Genomic DNA, 16044 nt, shown 5'->3' on the forward strand with positions numbered 1-16044 from the left:
AAATGCCCAGGTATTCCTTGTAACCTACAGCTGCTACTCCAGAAGTATAAAAGTCTGCTCCAGCTCCTTTGTTCCATCTTTGAGCACAGTGAGGATAGCACAGTACGGATGTTTCTGATGCCTTAAGTGCGTTTCAAATGACACTAGGCACTGGAATGTGGGTAACACAACCATGTACACAGAGCTGACACATAGACCCCTACGCTGCTGGAAACCGACATGTGACTCAGTTCCCTCAACATAAGAGTTTCAGATCATTTCAAAGAAGTTGTCTGAGTTTTCCATATAAACCTATTCCAGCACTCAGGAGACTCATACTTGTTGAGTGAGACTTGAAATATCTAAGAATACATATAAAATAAACCACTAGACACTTTTATTTTTTTATTTTTTTATTTTTTTTAAGGAAACTAAACTGTATCCAGAGCATATTTTTTTCATCAGTCCCTTTGATCGGACCTGGAATCCACAGTCTCTTTTATTAGCTCCACACATTTTCCTTTCAGTCTGTAAGATAGTTCTTTCAACTTGGTTTAAATCAAATTGTATCCCTTGTTTCTGACCCATCCATATTTGTTTTGGTCAGACCTGCAAAGTGTGCTCAGTGTTTTCCTCGTGGCAATGCAACACTTGCCACAGTTGGCACTGTCTGGTTTGCCAGACATGTCAAAGGGTCCACACGATGCAGTTACTAAAAGTCTTTCTATCAGCTTGTCTGGATTTTGAATAAAGGCATATCATAAGGCAGGATGGAAAGTGAAACAAACATAGCCTGCCATTAATTAAGTTTGCTTAAAACTAATGTCTTTTTTAATATTGGTTATTTTTGACACAATCCTTTTGTACAGATGTTGTTGTCTGCAGCGGTTAGCACCAAGCCAAGTCTCAGATGCTTTTCAAGGTTTCTTCCAGCACCATGAGATTCATCAGGTCACCCTTTATCCTATTTAGTTGTTAATAGCTCATTGTGATTCGCAGTCCTGTTGTCAGATATGAGGGGTGATAAAGGGGCTGTGAGCAGAAGAATGCTATTTTTCATCACTTGTGTTGTTTAGCAAACGTGTTGCAACACAAGGCTGAAGAGTTCAGCATCCAAACCCCAAAGCACTCGCACTTCTAACCTCTTCCTTCTGCCTCTCATCTCCTTCAGAAACAGAAGGAGGTAACTTCCAAGGTCAGCATGTCCCCTTTTATTCAGATAACTCTTTGGAAAGAGAAAGAGGGAGCAACACACATTCATTTTGATCTGTGAATTCCAAGTTTAAAAAGACTCTGATGAAAAACTTTCCCCCCTTTTGAAAACCTCATTTCTAACATACCTCAGGAACAGCCAGATCTGATAGGGAATATCATTCAGAATTCTTTCATGTAGCTCATTTCCTAATCTCTTTGCTCCATCACTGGAAGGTTAATAGGAAAAACAACTAATGGGCATATTGCTGCAATCAAGCAAAAATCCCAGCTCCGTTTACATGGTTACACAGCTTTTATTTAAAGATGGCAAACAGCTGGTTTCCTGAACAGAAAGAGGTAGTTTCATCTACTACCTCATGTGGCAGTGCCCAAGACCAACACTGAGACGAGGGCTGTGTCAAGCAAGGTGCTGCAGAGATTCACTGGAAGAAGCTCCAGAGAACTGATAATCAAAGTGAACAACAATATTTTTTGTGCAAGAGAGACATGAGAGCTTATGGCTGAGTCTCCTATGAGCAAAGAGATGTATGTTTTTTAAATGTCTCCATCCAAGCTACAACCCTAAGCCTCCTTTATAATCTGTGAAGAGAAATAGGCCCTTTGAAATTACTTTCCTGAAAGCTGTGCCCTCACCACAGATCAATCTTCTGCCAGCAAGCCAAAGGAGTGGCTCCTTCTCCTCTACCCAGAACCACTGAGAAAGGTCTGGGGTGCTGTGTACAGTGCTGGGCTCCTCAGGACATGAGAGGCATGGAAACAGTAGAAACAGTCCAACAGAGTCCATGAAGGTAATTAGGAGATTGGAGCATCTTGGGGGAGCTGGGTTTGTTTAGCTTGCAGAAGAGAAAGTTCAGAAGGATCTTACCAATGTTTATAAACACTTGATGTGGGAGGAGTAAAGAAGATGGAGTCAGGGTCTTCTCAGCAATGCCTCTTGACAGCAAGAGGCAATGGGCATAAATCACAATACTGGAAATTCTGTTTAAACACAGGAAAACACTTTTTTTTTTTTTTGGATTTTCTGGGTGGTTGAACACTGGAACAGGTTGCCCAGAGAGACTGTGGAGTCACCATCCCTAGAGGTATTCAGAAGCGGACTGGACATGACCCTGACCGAACTGTTCCAGTTGGGTTGGGCTAGATGATCTCCAGAGGTCCCTGACAACCTCAACAATTTTGGAAAACTGCATTGAGGAATCCAGGCCCATAAACACAAGAGCAGAGCCTAGCTCAGGCTCACGTGAAAGATGTAATGCAAACAATAGGATGTAGAGCAACATAAAAAAATTTAGCAGGTCTGTGATGCTGATCATTAACAGTGCCAAATTCTCACCCAGTGTGAAAACCTGTGCTGTCTGTTCGATAGCAGAAAAGATTTCACAGCATGCTGCATGGACCAGGCTCCAGAGTACAGCATCTTTCCTTGCAACAAGGAAGTGTTTATTTGTAACATCAAAGAACATGTATTCCATAGATCAAGGGAAAGAAATAAAAATATATAGATGAATTTTAAAAGAGCAAAAACTAAAGCAATTAACTGCACCTTATCTCACCCTGAAGGTAAGAAGACAATTCTTGGACAAAAGCAAAAGAAGAGGAACTTCCAAAGCAAGAGGGAGGGGGAAGCCCTTGACAAAGAAAATGCTGAGTTACTGGTACTCACAAAGTCTTGGGACAAAAGGGAAGATCTATGTTCTACTCCCTTATACAACTGTTGCTGAGTTTCAGCATTCCAGTTTTTACTTGGGATGAAGTTGATTTTTTATGGCCTCACAGCTGTTATGAGGTTTTAAACAAGAGCAAACAGGTATAAAATATCCCCCAGGCCACAAAGACAGATCTAGGTACACACTTTGCCAAGGTATCAATAACAGCAGAAAATTAGGCCCATAAATGTGAAACATCTCATCCAAATTGTGCTGAAATCAATGAGAAAGAATTTCTTGGACTCTGAAAAGGTTTAGTCTGCTTGCAGAGGTGGCTGTTAAAACAGATCATCCCCAAATTTCACCGTGACCACAGGAAGCACCAGAGAGAACTGTAAATATAATTTATCACCATCCCATGTACATAACCAGAAGCAAGCATGCTCCAGCATGAAAAATAAAACAAACAAATAAATAAAATGTACTGCTTATTGATCTCTTTCTCTTGGTCTAATCTTGAGGTTGAATAAACTTCAGTGATGAGACTCTGTCCATGTAAAATGAGCGTCAAACAGGAGTGTCAAAGGCTGGGCAGAACAATAGCCATTTTTATCAGTCACTGTTATTTCTTTGTATACACACCACAAAATAATGGAGAAGCAGTCTCAAGAATTTAGTCTCAGGAGCCAGGACTTAGAAGTGTTTAGGAAGTCAATCAGTATTGACTCCCTCAAAGTACTGGCTATGAATGAGCACTCCCTTCCCCCCCCCCCATTTTTTTTTCTCCATCAGACTTACCCTAAAATATTTTTGTCCTTGTTTTACTTCTGCAATACAAACACTTAAGCTAAAAAGAATGTGGTGAATTGTAGAAACTATTTGTCAATGTTAAGGTGATTTGCAAAACACGACCCAATCTTCCAGACATTACTAACTCTGTTTTGCTTTGTTTTGTTGTTCTTTTTGCAGGTGAGTCTTGACTGAGTAACCCAGAACTGTTAAGCTAATTGGTAACATTCACTTGTATATACAGATCTATACAGATACACACCCATGCGTGCCTGGGTGAAAGCCCATACCAGCATTTTGTTCTTATGTAAGACACAATTAATTTTCTCATCTAGTTTCAGTGTGGTTTTCTGTATTTATATCAGTATTAAATGTAATTTATTAAGTTTACAGCCTTGACAGTGTGAATACATTGCCATTTATTAGGCACTGGCAAGGCATTAAAACATCTGTTTTATAAGAAACACGGTATTTTTCTGGAGCTTTTGTTCCATTAGATGGAATTACTTTGGGAAATTCTCCAGAGAGAAAGCTCTGGCTCAACATCATCCAGCCAAATTCTTGCCAGATTCATAGGTGCAAACTTGGCATCAGCAGCAGGGGGAGTTATGGGATTGCTCTTTTCCTATACCCTACTGAAATGTCCAGATGACTGAGGAGAAAGAAGGAAAGAGAGGGAGAGAAGCACAGAACAGAAACTGGGAGACAATGGGGTTCCATCATTCTTAGCATGCACACCCTGCATGTGTTTTAGGGCCAGCAGAAACCATCTTGTGTCAATCTAACAGGAGCTGCATGCAACATGTCTCAAGTACTCATTCCTGAAGCATGAACTGATGCCTTCCAGTAGAAGTACAGAACAAGTACAGCTAGAAAGTATGAGTGTAACAAAAGAAGCATCTGTGCATGTGAATATTCTTAGCGAAGCTCAATTATGGGATCAAAGTCTGTAAATTAGATTTATCAGATCTGTAGAAGGAGCAAATACAGTACTCTTACACGGACCTTTAATTGCAGAATCATGGGAAAGTTTATATTGGAAGAGATCTCTTGTGGTATCTCATCCAGCAGTTTTTTCAAAGGATAACTTCTTTTTGGGGTGAACTTTAAGGCTAGAATAAAACTGCTCAATTTTGAAAATGCACAAGGATGGAGATAGCACAGTGCCTTTATAGAATTATGGGAAAGACAATGCAGCCATAAAACCTGTACCAAAGGTGATAACAACACCAGCAGTTTTGGGACTACAGCAGTTTCCAAGTGGCAATGTGAAAAAAAAAGTACAGATTATCATTGAACCAATGTCAAATAAAATACTTCCGGTCAGATCAGTAAATCCAAGTGAAACATTCCAGTTTCAAGCAATGCTGAAATATTTCATTTTCAGTTAAAAAAGTAAAAAAAAAAAAAAGTTGAAGGAAAACATTTTGACAGATGCATTTCCATTTAGTTAAAGAAAGAGGAACTAGTCTTCTCATCCCAATTTAAAATGAAAACATATCTTGCAATATTAGAACACTGCCCAGAATCAAAAATTATAGCTATTGTTCAGTATAAAGTGTCGGGCCAATGTGAATTAGGAGGTCAGCAAAGTGGGTTATGGTGGATCTTCGGGACCTTGAAATCTGTGCAGCAATGCACATTTAGATATATACACCACTGCATACAAATAACCATCTTACTGCCTAAAACTTGGGGGTGGAATTGGATAGACTCCATTTAAACAAATCTCTAAATCAAGTGTACACTGTTTCCCAAGGGTAACTTGTTCATTTCAAATAATTGCACAAACAGAAGCAAAAGCTCCCTTAAAAATAATACATCAGTCCTTGGATTGTTCTTGAACCTCAGTTATGCTGATGTTTACTATTGCATGGTGGAAATGTAGTCTTTCAGCTTCAGCAGTCTGCTTTCTGTAATATTTCAAAGGTTCTGGCTGTGATTTCATATTTCTTGCTACTGTTTGCTGGTTTCGTGTCCCTTCAGAGAAGAGCAAGTAAGAATATCCCTAGGAGTCAACAGCTGTCTTGGACATCCATGAAGGATTTACAAGAAAATTGAGCTGAGAGTGACTGCAGGAGGCAGCATTTTTTTTCTGATGAATGTTTAAGTCATTGGTGGATGGGCACTATGTCTGATGACAGAGTTCCTGAAGCCTAGTCAGAGGAAATGGGGGATCTTGTGCCCTTTCTGTTGCCACTACTTTTAAAGTCACTATGAAGACTCTGAACACCTGCCAAAAATCAAAACATGCAAAGGAGTTACAATTCAGACAAAAGTTTAAAGCTAAGGTGTTGAGCTAACACTGTCCTCATTTGCTCGGTCTTCGGTGCTGCAGAAAAATACTTTAAGTCAGGTTTTGGGGGACTGCTGATAAACATCACGTCCACAAGTCAGAGCATTCTGTGTGTGAAAATGGATTGAAGTTGGTATTACCTCTTGATAAGGCCAGCCTGCTTCTGCCAAACTAAACTAGCCTAAGGGCCGCTCTAGTTCATGCAAGGAGTATGACTATAAGGAGTCCAAACTGCAGCCAGGTGCTGGCTCCTTGCCCCTCACAGTTCAACAGGGAATTAGAAAGAGGTGAAGAAAGAACAGAGACAGAATTCAACAATATGCCACAGTCTAAGAGCCATCAAGAAAGCGAGAGAGAGAGGAACTCACACCTGGCAAAGCTGTACTATTGACTGCAAGAACTGCGGCCAGTGCAAGAGGCAATAGTTGTAGATAACGTTTTATTATTATTATTATTATTATTATTATTATTATTATTATTATTATTATTATTATTATTATTATTATTATTATTTTACCATGAGAATTTAAAAGATTTTTCCATTCTGGTTTAGTCTATTTCAACTGCAAGATAAAAATGGCTATTCAAACTTTCAGAGCTGAGCATCAATTACTGTGAAATTTCTAAATGCAAGGTATTGCATAAAATACAAGTAGCAGTCCTATGACATTCTTTAAGCTTACTCACCGAAGGAAGTCATTAGCTCCAACAATCTCAGTCAACAGAGGAAGGAAGGGTTGCGTCTCATGATGGAAGAGTAATTTCTTTTAAAATAGAGAGGCCAGAAGATAGCTTCGAAGAATGATGCCTAGCATAACTTGCCAACAAAAGTAAAGGAGGGTGTAGAATGGTACCAACTGCCTCAAGATATATGTTATTTAGGAAAACAAATGGATGATGGGACCCTGCAGTGTAAAAAAAAAGCCTCACGGTAGAAGTTTTAAGCTAATGTGTGGTCTACTCCACACTTGATACTTTGGTTATCCCAACAAGTAGTCAGGGAGTAAAGGGAATTTTTAGAGATGCATTTGACAAGCTTCCAGTAGGAACAGACACTCAAAGTCATGGCTGGAGGCAAAATTTCATAGTGTATGGATGGGCTTCATCTATGTTCCCTGAGCAAACCAGTATCCAAGTTAGCCTCCTAAATGACTAAGTGATAGTAAAAACATCCTGAAGAATATTTCTCAAGGATTCAAGCAGTATTCCACAACTTATCAATAGTTTAGAAGACTTTTACTCTAGTCCCACAACATTCAGTGGCCAAAACATTTAATCTCTGGTACTCTGGTTTCTTTCTTTCTTTTTTTTTTTTTTTTTTTTTTCTTTCCCCTATCATTAGTTTATCCACATTTAATTGGTGGGACTGTTTCTCCCTGGATATGGCAGGGAAAAGTCCAAACGCCAATCCAAAGCCAAAGAAATACAGCACCAGAAATCCCAGACTCACCCTTACCTTTACAGGTAACATACCAAGATTGAAGTTTAGTCATCTTCTCGCACAGCATATCTGTTTAGGCAACTGTTCAGATGTACCTAACTTTGTGTGCTGTCTAGGTCTCAGACGCTTCCTAGCTTTTGCACTTAGATTATTTAGAAAAAGTATTTTTCAATAGTTTATGAAGGAGATAAACCCTCACTGAAAAAAAAAATCTTGGCCATTCATCTCTAAATCCATTGCCTGTGGTATCCATAAAAAATCAACGGCAAGACAGGTATGGAACTACCTCTCAAAATACAATCCTTTCTTCCTTTCTGTTCCTGCCCCTTTCCCTCTTTCCCTCAGACTCTCCCAACTCCCCTTTCACCCCTCCTCCCCCCATGAAATTGGATTTAATCTCCTATTATTTCATTACATTATTCAAAATACCTTATGGGATAAATTTGTGTGGACCCAAGTCACAGCTCTCATCTACCTGTAAGCAAAATATCATTCTCTGACAAGACAGGTAGTAAGGCGGTCTCTTACACAATGTGTCTTTAAAGCCATTTTTTGTCTTTTAAAGAGCTACATGTCACTATGGGAGGAGACCTAGGAAAGTCTACCAAGTGAATATCAGGGTGAGGGGAAAAGGATATGTGTGGGTACCCTGTTGTGTCCACACCAGGCCAAGGATAAGGAATCTGTCTCAACAACCACACCAGATCGCCCTTAGTTCAAGCAGTAGGAGCCAGTCTGTTTGCAGCTGGAAAAGCAAAGTGCCATCAACAACATTTACATAGTTCACACACACCCCTGGCCTGATTAGGTGTGAAACAGGGACGGGAAATTACTTTTAAGTGTCCAGCATTCTTGGCTCCAACTAGAGCCATCCCAGGCATTTTCATCTGTGCGTAATATGTAGCTCCACAGAAAGAGGTCAAACAGAAAGGAAGTTCTTTAGTGCTATGGGGTCATCTCTAACTTGGGGTTTCACTCTGGAGCTTTCTTTCTACAGCCTGAAAATGCTGAAGGGATTCTGGAAAAGGGGTATTAAAAGCTCCAGGGAAACAGCCCTGTAAAGTGCATATTCAAACTGTGTTTCACTTTTGTTTCTCTTATTTCTGTTGTTGTCTTACACCCACACACCTGACCTTACTAGATCTTTTGTCTCCTAATGTTAAGACTTAGTAAGGGAGAGGGAAGGGAGCAAGTCTGGGTCTTCCTACCACCTGTGAATCAGAATAAAATGGGCTATGGAGGGAGCCTACTAATAAAACACACTCCAGACATGGTCAGGAAATTCAAACCATCCAAGAGAACTCCTAGGCTGTTGTGTGTCAGTGTGTGAGTATGTTATTTTTGGAAGAAGGTAGGGTTGTGTTCGTAGTTGCTGAGATATAGTAAGGTCTTCAGCAGGCACAAACCAGCACCCTCTTGTGAGATGCAGATGTCACAGGTCCCCTGCCTATAGTCAGGGTGAAGTACAGAGTCACAGAGACCTACAGCACACGCGGAAACTGTTCATTTGATTTCAGCCTTTTTCCTACCAACAAAAAAAAAATAAAAAATAGTAAAATAGGCCTTATGGTCTGTTTGTATTGATGTGCAGAACTAAGTCCTCATACTGTTGGCATCCAAGCCTGGGAGTTTGACATTATCTGGATAGCAACAAAATCATTCCTGTAATGACTTGTCTGCTATCACATGTTTCTCCATGTGCTCCATGTCCTTGCCAGGAGGAGCAAATCCTGCCCAAGCTGAGCTCCACCACAGGACGCTTTGGAACAGGAACAGGATCCATAAACCTTGCCCTCATCCAGCAGTAATGTACCAGGCTCCAGTAGCTGCCCACAAATATCTTTTAACCATAGTATAAGTCAAAGAAAGGTACGTTTTATGCCTTCTGGAAAAGAAGTTGCCCAGGCAGTCATTGCAGGTGTGGTAAAATGGTGGGGGGAAATATTTGGCTGGGCTGAGTCAACAGGGGCTCCATAAACATGGGGCCCTAAGGATGACCCTGTGCTTGTTGTGAGCTGCATGGCGGTGTGCCACGTAGACATAATTTCTTTCAAGAAAAAAAAAAAAAAGAAATAATAAAATAAATGTATGTAACAATTACTGGTAAGATAAACCCAATATTTCTCACCTGTACTGTCCTTTTTAAAGAGTGATGTTCATCCAGGGATGCTCCACAAGTATAACTGGGAGTGGACTAAGATCACTGGTTCGCCATGACAAATATACTCTCATGAACTAATAGAGAGCCTAAAGTCTGGCACATAACATAATACACTGCTGAACTAACATAATACACTGCTGAACTTGTGTTATCCTTCTTACTGAACTCATACCACATGTAATCCAGGCAAAGTGAAATATGAGATCAGAGCAGTTGTCTGCTACACCCCAGTGAGCAGGAGTGGGGTGGCTTCAAATCCTCAAAATGATTTTCTTAAAGACTTCAAGCCTGACAGAGCTAGCCTTCAGGCAGTGCTATAAAGGGAAGATTACATGCACACACACACATATAGGAGATTTATTTTTATTTTCAGGGATAAAGAGTAAGTCATTCAACCATCTATCCAGTGACTGTGGTTGCAGAGGGAAGAGCCAAAAAGCACTGGAAAGCAGATTTATCCTGTGTTACTGAAGGTAGGTTGGACTGGTTGGAGAAAGCTTAGTCCCCTATTAGCACAAGGGATGACTGCTGGTATGTTACCTCCCTGTGTGATGGTCTGTCTGTTTTCCAAAGCTAATGCCAATGGGAAGACCAAGAGAAAGGTATTTCAGTCCCGTGATGCTCATTGCCTCAGCTTGGATTAACTGCAGCAGGTAGAGGGCTAGATATGGAAACTCTGGACGAAGGATCTACCTCCCATCTAGTTTCTCTGCTTTTGCACACAGTTCTTTATAAACCATTTTCTAACACACACATCAGACCACTTGCAGTGGTCTGTAGTGGTGAGACATTCTTCTGTCAGCAGGTAGACTACCCCAAACCTCACCATTTACATGGTTTAATAATGGCTATTCGCTGCTGGCCATGGAACATGGAAATAGACCTCTGGGCTGGTTTCACTTGGCTATGGGTCTCTGTTTAGGAATTGTTTTAATTTTATTAAGGAAAAAGACAAAAATCTCAATTTTAAAAGAGTTTTGGCTTTTGAAAACCACAATTTGTTGTTGACAGTAAAAAATAAAAAATAAAAATTGTTTCTAGTTAAAAGTGAAAATGTTTTCCTAAAAGTATCTCTCAAAAGCCATTCATTTGATTTTAAGTTTTAAAGGGAAAAAAAAAAAAGTTAAGAGGCCCTTATGGGCCTGGTTGTGTGAGAATCATGACTGTGTTGTGCTTGAATTCAGTGTACTAAGAAGGCAGCGTTAAGTGTATCAACTCCAACCAGATGTCCATCAGCACAGTAACTGGTTTCGGTTCATGGTCCATATGACTCTTCAGGAAACTGTATGAGAAAACTTGAAGCATGGAATGATCACAGTCCATGGGCTTCTGACAAGAAATAGCTTTCCAGAAGTACAGAACAGTTGGGGGGAATCCTAAAAGGCACTTGATTTAATATAAAACTGGCTCTAATCCATTTGGAACAGAAAAGTCCAAAGTACGTGGGCAATTGCTTCATGGAGGGCTGTTCAAAGACCTGTTATTCAAGGATACTCTGGAAATGGGAAAGGGGAGAGTGATCAAACACAAAGTTGCAGAGCCAAACAATACTTGTGAAGAGAAACAGGGAAAGGAAAAAGCAGAATTAATATTGCTAGCCAGAGAATTAATAAGACTTGAGTGATGAAACAGATGAAGTTTTGTTTCCTTTAGCAGAAGGCCTTTTTGCTGAAATCTTTGGTGTCTAATAAAGCATGAGTTCAGGTTAAAAGAAATCCTGAAATTAGGGATTTTGTATTATCCTCTGCCTTTGTGGTTTTCTTGGTGTTTAATATGGGACAAGTTCACACTTTGTCTTGTTTAAGGCACTGGTAGGTTCACCTTCCTAACTCCAATTTTTCATCATACTTGTAAGAACCTTAGATCCCTGCCTTCTGTCAAATTTGATGGTAGTTGACCAAAAGATTCAGAAAGTATTGCAAGAGGATGAACACACAAGCATTGCAGACTGCATAAACTTGCCACAGACATGACAAAAATAATATTAATGCCTGAAAATTGTTGGTACAATAATTTGTCCCTTATACCAAAGTCCAATAGTAGCAAGTTCATGGCATCTACCAGCAGTCTTTAACTGTACAGGGAATTTTGATTCCCAATCTGATTTGTCTGGCCATCTGTCAGTGGCTATAAGAAAGCTGAACTGCAGGAATCTATGTGACTTCAGTAGTTTGTAACTTCCCCAGTAAATTCCTTCCAAAGATTTTTGGCATATAAATCCAGGTATGTTTCTATCAGGCAATGCAGGACAATTCAGATTGAATGAGCTGAGAATTGGCATCAGTATAATTGCTTTCGTTCAAAGTTCATCCAGTGCAAACTTGCCTTGGACTGTATGGTATGGTCACAGTAGCATTGCTTAGAGGTCTCACGAGGTCTTCAGTGCTCACCTTGCAGTATGCAGACATCTGCATACCTAGCTGTAAACCATTTGTATTTGCCAGAGATTTTTAAAAGATAGACATAAACTATCAAAATTCCGTCTGCTTCTCTCCTACAGGCTCGTTAAAGGAGATGTGAAGTGGGAGAATGATCTCCACCTGCAACGATGTGAAGGTTTAATACCACTAGGCTGTGAAGCACCGCTACATTGCTTGGTCAGTCCCCCTCCTGAACAGAACAGGGGGAGAAAATAGGAGGAAAAAAGCAGCTCGTGGGGTGAGATTAAGGATAGGGAGATCAGTCATCAATTAATATCACAGGCAACACAGACTCAGCATAAGGGAGATTAATGCAATTTATTGCCTACTGCTAACTGACTAGAGCAGTGAGAACTAAAAGTAAAATAAAAACACCTTCCTCCACTTACCCTTTTCTACCTCCTCCCCCGTGAGCAGCGCAGGGGAATGGGAAATGGGGTCTGCAGCCAGTCCCTAACACTTTCCACCCCTGCTCCATGCAGGGTCCCTCCCACAGGATGCCATCCTTCCGAACAGCCTGCGGGGGCTGCCCACAGGCAGCAGCTCTTCAAGAACTGCTCCTACATGGCTCCCTACCACGGGGTCCATCCCCCAGCAGCAAACTGCTCCAGCATGGGTCCCCCACGGGCGGCAGCTCCCCCCAGCCCCCCTGCTCCGGCGTGAGCTCCTCTCCACGGGCTGCAGCTCCGGCCCGGGGCCTGCTCCTGCGGGGGCTCTCCATGGGCCACAGCCTCCTCCAGGCCACATCCACCTGCTCCACCGGGGGCTCCTCCACGAGCTGCAGCGTGGAGATCTGCTCCATGTGGGACCCATGGGCTGCAGGCGGACAGCCTGCTCCACCAGGGGCCTCTCCACGGACCACAGTGGAACTTCTGGCTTGGCTCTGGCCAGAGGCTGGTCCCTTCTGGAGTGGGCTGGAGCTGGCTCTGATCTGACATGGGGCAGCTGCTGGGCTCAGCTCAGAGAGGCCACCCCTGCAGCCCCTCTGCTATCAAACCCTTGCCACATAAACCTAAATACACAGAGATGTAAACCTATGCCAGAACAAGGTTTTAACACAGGAACTGTTCCCATAGACTCTCCTTTCCTAGTGAAGCTTATGTGGCATAGGAATTGACAGCTGATCTTTACAACAGCACTTCCATAATGGAAGCACCTCCATCCTGTGAAAATTTTGTCACAAGAACTCCTATTCAGATGTGGCTTCATCTGTTTAGATCCCAGTAAGTCTGTCTGGATCATGGTGCTGAGAAACCTCACTGACCCCAAGCCTGCTATATCTCTACACGCAGTTCTGAAAAGCAAAGATGTAAAATGTGGTTCCAACTACAGGATTGCTGTATTATAATCTCCTCTGCTTCTTAGTATGTTAATAAGAATTTAATTGTGCCTTCCTGATGTAATAACCATGCCACTAAGTAATGCAAGGATAAAAAGTTAATTATCTTTATCTTCAAACTATCATAAAAAGAGAATTGAGATTTTCTTGTGCTGATGAAGGAGTTAGTTTAGGAAAACAGCCTGAAATTCAGAGTATGCCTGTGAGCTTCTGCCTTATAGAGCAGAAAAACTGAGTCCCTGATCCCTCTAGAATACTTGGTACTTCTGGGAAACACCAAAGCTCCCCATCTCCCTTACATCTGTCATAAGACAATATTGCAAGAGCAGATGGGATAAATAGAGGCTTATACCATGGGCCAGCCTGAAGGCATACACAGAGCATTCCCAAAGCACACACAAAAGCTTAAATACTGCTTTTAAATGATCCCTGAAACAGTCCTGCTTTGGTCACTTTGACTCAAGTGCATTCATGTGGACAGACCATCCAGAAAATTCAGCTTTAAGACAAATAAAGTAACTGTGTAGATAGTACTATTGTTTCTTAGGCCATGTTCTGGTATGGCTATGTGTGTTCTACATATGTCTTTATATCCTGACTACAGTATCCAAAGCTCCATAGAAAAATTGGTAACTAGTCCTGCCTTGTAATGGAGCTGATCCATATTCTGGTATCCTCTCACAGTCTTGTTTGTCTGCTTGTTTGCATGGTTTTGTCCATTGACACTTCCTTGTATAGGCCAAAGTTGTAGTTGTGTTAGTGTAGTTCTTGGCTGAATTAAGACTCAAGAAGGTAAACCTCCATCCAAATTTCTGGGAACGTTTTCTTTTTCTTTTCACAAGTCATGACAAGTTTCTTCTACTGGCCTTCTGAGGTAATGGGTTGTAAGCAAGCTCCCAGTGGTAATGTAGTAGAGAAGCAATGCAGGGAAGACAGTGAAATGCTCTGTGATGGTGGTCTGCGTTTTCTGTTTTACTGATCTCTAAGGCTTTCATGTGGAGTTAACCTCCCACATCCTTTACTAAACTTAAGCCTCCTTTTGAGATGTTTGATTTAAATTTGTTAGTTAACAATTCCAGATGATAACACGCTACAGATTTGCAATCCACAGGTTAAAAATCCTAGCACTGGAAAGATTAAAACATCCTTCCTGAGTTTGGTCCAAAGCTTTCTGACTTCAGTCAATAGAGTCACTGACTCAGTGGGGGCTTTGAATCAGACCTTGAAAGGTCTGTAGCTTTTTACCAACTGTAGCTTTTTACCGTCCTCCATGTCCCAGGTCTCCCTCCTCTCTCTTGTGTTTGTTGTTCCTTCTCTCCACCCCAGCAGATGTTTTCCAGGCAACAGAGCAGGATCTTGCTTCACTTGGAGCCAGAGCCAAGCTCTGATGGTCTTGCTCTGATTAATACCACTGGGAGTGGCACCTCTGAACAATCAGAAGCAGTGAGCAGGGGAAGTGCCCTTCCTGCCCCTGTGCTCACTTCTCACTACATTACCAAAAGCCATAAATAACAAGACAGAAAATTATGCTCAGACTAACTACGAAGGCAGGAAGGGAGAAAGGACATTTCAGTTTCATACACATTGGCTTCCAGACTATCTTGATGAATCTTCATGGGAATAAAATTTAGGACGCACATTTTTTCTGTCTGAGCTCTTAAGGGTGGGCATCTCCTCTGGGTTCCCCATTGCTCACTCTGTCTGGTTACTAATATCCTGATCAGAGCCTGTTTCTCAGTGATGTCTTTCTTTCAGCTACTAATGTGCTGATTCTGGGTGGGATCTCTTTTCTGATATGAAAGATCTAGGCTCCAGCAGAGCAAGGCCTCCTCTGTGTCATTTGGGACCATTAAATATTCTGTAAAAGAACAATAATGTATACTCCAATAGAAGCACATGTCTTTATTACTGAAGCTATTTCAATATGTTTCATCAAGATTTTTTTTGCTCCCGGCCAATGTTTCTTGCAAGGACAAAGCATTTTTTTGTGTCTTAAAATGCATATATATATATTTAATTTCATTTTTAATAAAATATGGTTCTTCTATTCTTCTATATTTTAGCTTTATAACTTCATTTTTTATTTTCTTATTTGCTTTTTTTTTTTTTTTTTTTCTCTCAGACAAACAGCAAGTAGTTTACTAATTGCCGTTTCTTTAGGTGGCAACTTGAAACACAATCATAAATTAAATGCAAAATAAAAAGCTGACATTTAAAAATGGTGCTTTATTTCTTAAAATATGCATTTTTTTTTCCTCTCAAAAGGCTAGAATTTGCTTCACATTTTTTTGTGTGTGTTACAGTGAAAAACCTTATTGTATTTGATCTAGGGTGGTGGATTTATTCCTTCAGCATCACTGCTACAAACTTATTTTCCTTTAGCTGAAGTTAGAGAGCCCACATATTACCTCAGACTAGAAAAGTGATAAATGCAATCTGCTCTCCTTATCTCCATTTATCTTCCATCTAGAGACTTGGACAGCTATCGCTTTCCAGTAGCCCAGCAGAATAAACCCTCATAACAACAGAGCAGTCTTAAAGACAGCCCCACTCTCACCTCGTTCAAGTCACACCAAGAGCAGTGTGAAGTCAAGATCACAGGTCTGCTAAATATATACTGTTGGCTGGAAAGCACAAGCAAAAAAAATGCTTTTATAGCCAAGAGTACAAAGCAAAGCAGTTGGTTGGTACATGGGTATGTGGGACCCTGTGGTCTAAAGGACCAAGCACACAGTACTGCTGAGCCAGAATCACAGAA

The sequence above is a fragment of the Anas acuta genome, chromosome 2, assembly GCF_963932015.1.
Source record: "Anas acuta chromosome 2, bAnaAcu1.1, whole genome shotgun sequence".
In the NCBI taxonomy this organism is placed as follows: domain Eukaryota; kingdom Metazoa; phylum Chordata; class Aves; order Anseriformes; family Anatidae; genus Anas; species Anas acuta.